Source organism: Ovis canadensis, chromosome 7 (assembly GCF_042477335.2).
Source record: "Ovis canadensis isolate MfBH-ARS-UI-01 breed Bighorn chromosome 7, ARS-UI_OviCan_v2, whole genome shotgun sequence".
Lineage (NCBI taxonomy): Eukaryota > Metazoa > Chordata > Mammalia > Artiodactyla > Bovidae > Ovis > Ovis canadensis.
Window position 1 is genome coordinate 112,443,814 of NC_091251.1, and position 6,149 is coordinate 112,449,962.

Here is a 6,149-nt window from a genome sequence, read left to right on the forward strand (position 1 = left end):
TCCCGATCAGGACAGAATGGCGCCAGCAGTCCTGAGGGGGCTCTCCTGCGCACGGCCCTTCCCGCAGCCCATGCGCACGCGCAGCTCGGTTTACGGAGATCGCTGCTTTTTCGTTTTGTCTCAGCGTGGCCACCGTGTATGCACCTCTCAGTAATGAAGCTTAGCCTTGCCTGTTTTTGAATCGTGTACAAAGGACTCATACAGTGCACGTTAGTTGTGTCAGCTTCTTTTGCTGAAAATCATGATTGCGACATTTGCCCATTCTTCCAGACGGAAAAGTGGAGCCTCAGAGAAGTGGAATGACACTTTACAGGTCATAGAACTAGTCCTGGCAAAGCTGGGCCTGACTCCTCGCTGCCTGGTTACTGCCCGCAGATCAACCTGCCACGGTTGCTAGCGCCCATTTCTAACAACAGGCAGAGGAGTGACCTGGGACAGGAGACGTGCCCTGCTGCTGAACCGAGCCTGGAGGAGCCGTGTGTCCCCGGAGCTCCTGCGGTGGGATCGCACGCTGGAACCGTTCTCCCATCGAGAGTGTAAACAGTGGGGGAGAGGGGGTTCCCCCAAAGGAAGTGGGGTGGTCCCAGGGCAGTGGGGGTGGTCCCAGGGAAATGGGGTGCTCCTAGGGAAGTGGGTTACTCCTGGGGAAGTGGAGTTACTCCTAGGGAAATGGGGGTGCTCCCAGGGAAGTGGGGATGCTCCTAGGGAAGTGGGCGTGCTCCCAGGGAAGTGGGGTGCTCCTAGGGAAGTGGGCATGCTCCCAGAGAAGTGAGGATGCTCCTAGGGAAGTGGGGTGCACCTAGGGAAGTGGGGGTGCTCCTAGGGAAGCGGGGTGCTCCCAGGGAAGTGGGGTGGTCCTAGGGAAGTGGGGGTGCTCCTAGGGAAGCGGGGTGCTCCTAGGAGGGGCTGATGCAAAACAGCCAGCAACAACACGTGTCTTCTCGTTTTTTCCTGAATATGGGTCGATCCTTTAAAACTTTTCCTGTTGCACCGTTTCTTTTCCTGTTGAAGCAGAGTTGGTTTACAGGGTTGGTTCATTTCAGGTGCTCAGCAAAGTGGCTCAGCTGTGAACATGTAGCACACACGTACACACACGTGTGCGATTCTTTCCCAGCTTCTTTTCGACCATAAGTTATTACAGGGTATAGTTCTCTGGGCTATACGGCAGGTCCTTGTTGCATCTGTTTATATATCAGTTCACTTCAGTTCAGTCGCTCAGTCGTGTCCGACTCTTTGCAACCCCATGAATCGCAGCACGCCAGGCCTCCCTGTCCATCACCATCTCCCGGAGTTCACTCAGACTCACATCCATCGGGTCCGTGATGCCATCCAGTCATCTCATCCTCTGTCGTCACCTTCTCCTCCTGCCCCCAATCCCTCCCAGCATCAGAGTCTTTTCCAATGAGTCAACTCTTTGCATGAGGTGTCCAAAGTACTGGAGTTTCAGCTTTAGCATCATTCCTTCCAAAGAAATCCCAGGGCTGATCTCCTTGCGGTCCAAGGGACTCTCGAGAATCTTCTCCAACACCACAGTTCAGAAGCATCAGTTCTTCAGCGCTCAGCCTTCTTCACAGTCCAACTCTCACATCCATACATGACCACTGGAAAAACCTTAGCCTTGACTAGACGGACCTTAGTCGGCAAAGTAATGTCTCTGCTTTTGAATATGCTATCTAGGTTGGTCATAACTTTTCTTCCAAGGAGTAAGCGTCTTTTAATTTCATGGCTGCAGTCACCATCTGCAGTGATTTTGGAGCCCAAAAAGATAAAGTCTGACACTGTTTCCACTGTTTGCCCATCGATTTCCCATGAAGTGATGGGACCGGATGCCATGATCTTCGTTTTCTGAATGTTGAGCTTTAAGCCAACTTTTTCACTCTTCTTAGTGGTGTGTTGATTCCAAACTCCTAATTTCTCCCTCCTCCACCCCATGTGCCTTTGCTCACCAAAAGTTTGTCTCTATGTCTGTGAATCTGTTTCTGGTTTTTAAGTAAGTTGATCTGTATCATTTTCGAAGACTCACATATAAGTGATATCATATTTGTCTTCATCTCTTCCGCTTCTGACCGTATGAGTTAGGATAAGATGTCAAAGTAACACCCTCAGTGGGACTTCCCTGACAGTCCAGAGGTTAAGACTGCGCTTGCAGTGCAGGCGACCTACGTTTGATCCCTGGTTGGGGAACTTAGACACCACATGCCCGTGTGGCGATACCAGAACAAACAAAGCCCAGCGCTAAAGACCTGTGGGTGGCAGTGAGCAAACGAACTTAATGGAAACGTCAATTTTTTTCTGAATTTCTTCCTCAAGAAAGCCTCGCGTTCCCCCTCATAGGCTCTTGCTGCTGAGGCTGACACAAACGTAAGGTAAAAGTGGGGCACTCGCAGCTGTCGGTGCCCCCGGGACCCCCTCCAGCTGCTTCCTGGGCCGTTGTTCTTTCATGTAGCCCCCGCCTTAGCCTGGCCCCTCGGGTTCATGCAGGGACCTTGGAATCTTGAGAAATGCCCCAGACAGTCTCCAACACTGGCATAAAATGTTTCCTCGCAGTGTCTTAAGGGGGCTCCTGGCGAGTCGGTTATATCCTGGCCTGCAGCGAGGTTCCAGGTTTTCTGAAGACCGGAGTAACTGAGCTGCGACTCTGGGGAAGGAGGAGGGATCTTGGCTGGAGCAGGGAGACGGTGAGTGGGGAGGAGGAATATCTGAAGACACCCGGCTGTGGACTCAGCGGCGAGGCTGGGGCGGGGCCGCTTAAGGGTCACAGAGCGGGACATGCTCAGAGAGGGGCCTCACACAGCCCGTGGCCTGGGGTGCGTCTGCCAGGGTCCTTGTGACGGAGTCCCGGGGCCCCTCCCAGCAAGGCGCAGAAGTCTCCCCAGGAGCCCCCAGCCTTGGGCAGGGTGTGAGCACTCTGCCTAGCGCTTCATATGTTCACTCACCTGAGACGGGGCCTCCCTGGTGGTCCAGTGGTTAAAGAAGCCGCCTGCCAGAGCAGCGGACCCCGGTTCAATCCCTGGTCCAGGAAGATCCCACACGCCTCGGAGCAACTAAGCCCGCGTGCTACAGCACCTGAGACCACGCTCCAGAGCCAGCAGCTGACGCTCCAGCACCCAGGGCCTGAGCCCTGCGAGGAAAAGCCCCTGGACCGCAGCAAAGAGCCGGCCCCACTCGCCGCTGCTAGAGAAAGCCCGCCACAGCTGCGAAGACCAGCGCAGCCACAAGCAAAAGAATCTTCAAAAATTCATTTGAGGCTTGCAAGGGGCCTACACGTTTTCTATTGGCCTTGCTGCTCTATCATGAAAGGGAACGTTCCCTTTTAACAGATGGGGAAACTGAGCTATCGTGAGGTCAATGTCCGTGGCAACCTAGTGGCGGAGCCAGGCCCTGCACCTTGGTGTCTGACTGGGTTGTCTTCTAGAGCCTAACAAAGTGAGGGGATGGGGCTAGGCAACCTCCAGGGTCCCTCCCCGTCCGCCCTCAGAACGGCTGATGGCTGCTCCACTGGCTTATTGTGACGTCTGTGGTCACACAGGGCAAGGGCACAAACCTCATGACAAACACGCGGCTTTGTAAAAGACGAGCCTGTCAGGCCAACCGACTTCCTTCCTGGAGATCTTGAGAGCCCGGGAGAAGCCAGGCTGGGGCCGTCCCGCCTGTGGTCCGGGGGAGCAGTGGCCAGCCGGGGGTCCCTGGGGCCCTCTGAGCCTGGACCTCCCTCTGAGCCTGGACCTCCCTCTGAGCCTGGACCTCCCTCTGAGCCTGGATCTCCCTCTGAGCCTGGATCTCCCTCTGAGCCTGGACCTCCCTCTGAGCCTGGACCTCCCTCTGAGCCTGGACCTCCCTCTGAGCCTGGACCTCCCTCTGAGCCTGGACCTCCCTCTGAGCCTGGACCTCCCTCTGAGCCTGGACCTCCCTCTGAGCCTGGACCTCCCTCTGAGCCTGGACCTCCCTCTGTGCCTGGATCTCCCTCTGAGCCTGGATCTCCCTCTGAGCCTGGACCTCCCTCTGAGCCTGGACCTCCCTCTGTGCCTGGATCTCCCTCTGAGCCTGGACCTCCCTCTGAGCCTGGACCTCCCTCTGAGCCTGGACCTCCCTCTGAGCCTGGACCTCCCTCTGAGCCTGGACCTCCCTCTGTGCCTGGATCTCCCTCTGAGCCTGGACCTCCCTCTGAACCTGGATCTCCCTCTGTGCCTGGATCTCCCTCTGAGCCTGGATCTCCCTCTGAGCCTGGACCTCCCTCTGAGCCTGGACCTCCCTCTGAGCCTGGACCTCCCTCTGAGCCTGGACCTCCCTCTGAGCCTGGATCTCCCTCTGAGCCTGGATCTCCCTCTGAGCCTGGACCTCCCTCTGAACCTGGATCTCCCTCTGTGCCTGGATCTCCCTCTGTGCCTGGATCTCCCTCTGAGCCTGGATCTCCCTCTGAGCCTGGATCTCCCTCTGAGCCTGACCCCTTCGGCCTCGCTCGTCCTGCTAGTGCCCGATGTGGGGGTGGGGGGGGTCACCTCCTCCGACCGCCCCAGGGCGCCCCAGCACAGGCCGGCTTCTCTTCACGGCCAGAAACGCCAGAGGCTTGGAGGATGGAAACCAGGCCTCCCAGCCCTTCTCTGTGCAGTTGCGCTGCACTGTCATTAAGCGGGGTTGACCCAGACAGAGCGGGGAAGCCAAGGCTTGCCTTGGCTTGACTTAGTGCCTGCTTGAGTGGAGGGCAAAGACAAGCCACAGGGGGTGGTATTTGGGGGTCACCAGGTCAAAGGGGGAGGAGCTGGGAGGTTGGGACTGACGTACCCGGACGATGTATAAAATCGATAACAGCCCGCTAGGCAGCACAAGGGATGCTGCTCAGGGCCCTGCGGGGGTCTGGATGGGAAGGGAGGCCTAAGGAGAGGGGATAGATGTACACGCCCCGCTGGCTCACTTTGCCGTAGAAGAGAAACTAAGAGCATCGTGAAGCAGTTCGGTGTGTGCGCGCTCAGCCACCCAGTCCTGTCGGACTCTTTGCAGCCCCGTGGACTGTAGCCTGCCTGGCGCCTCTGTCCACGGGATTTTCCAGCTGCCTCTGTCCACGGTATTCTGCAGGCAAGAATACTGGAGTGGGTTGCCATGTCCTGCTCCAGGGAATCTTCCCAACCCAGGGATCCAACCAAGGTCCCCCGCATTAGAGGCCGATTATCATCTGAGCCACCAAGGAAATCCGTGAAGCAACTATACTCCAATAAAAATTAATTTTTTAAAAATTTATATCAAAAAATTTCTTTCTTTAACTTTTTTTAAAAAAGGAATCACCAGGCCATTGTCGAAACAAACAAGCCCGGTGAGTCGAGGGGGGTCTGGGGGCGCTCTGAATGGCAGCACCAGGGGTCGGAACAGGGCTGGGAGCCCCCGTGACCACCTCTCCTGGGCAGATGAGCGAGCAGGCTTGGAGCACTTACCCCAGGTCACAGCGAGCGACAGGGGACTGAGGTTCCCAGGAGCCCTCTCGCGGGCAAGGCCAGTGCCTGGTGCCCGAAGCCTCACCTGACTTCGCGTCTGGCGCCAGCTCGGGAAGCCCACGCTCTGCTCACGTGGGCTCAGAGTCCCCGCCACGATGCCAGCAAACCTGAAACGGAGAATCACGCACACGAGCTTGTCCCCCTGAGGGTGACGGCTCAGTCCCTGCCGTCTCTGGGTTCTCGGAGCTCCTCCTCCGAGAAACGGGCCCCGGGGGGCAGGCTGCCAGCGTCTCCAGGCGCTTCTCCAGGCCGGGAGGTCACGGCCGGTCTGGGGCCTCGGCCGCCTCGGCCGTCAGGACCGCAGGGCCCGTGGCGTCTCCTGGAGGGTTTACCCTCTGCTCGCCCACCCAGCCCCAGACACAGCCACGCCACCAGTCAGCGCTCACCGCCCCTCGCGAGCACCCAGAGAGGTTCACCCACCACCGCAGTGCGACAGGGGGAACGCAGGCAAGGGAGGGCGGAAGCCTGCCTGCACTGCTCAAGGACAACCAGTCAGCAGGCCCGCTCCCAAGTCCACGCAGCCGCTCCCTGCAGCCAGGCCACCCGCCCTGCTCACTCCCAGGACGTGTCACCCCGCGTTTCCTTCAGAAGCCCCCACCCCATTCATGGGGCGGGCGGAAGGGAGGGACTGGCTGTCGGCCCCCACGCCCACCCTCGGGCACG

At 58.2% G+C, this 6,149-nt stretch overlaps 1 long non-coding RNA gene across 1 annotated transcript; it reads left to right on the top strand.

The window, feature by feature from the left end:
* The first annotated feature begins 422 nt into the window (after positions 1 to 422).
* LOC138444205 (uncharacterized) lies at positions 423 to 5,231 on the top strand. The gene is made up of 3 exons (XR_011258412.1): positions 423 to 536; positions 2,548 to 2,678; positions 4,999 to 5,231. It is a non-coding gene; the product is annotated as an uncharacterized lncRNA (long non-coding RNA).
* Positions 5,232 to 6,149: the final 918 nt, after the last annotated feature.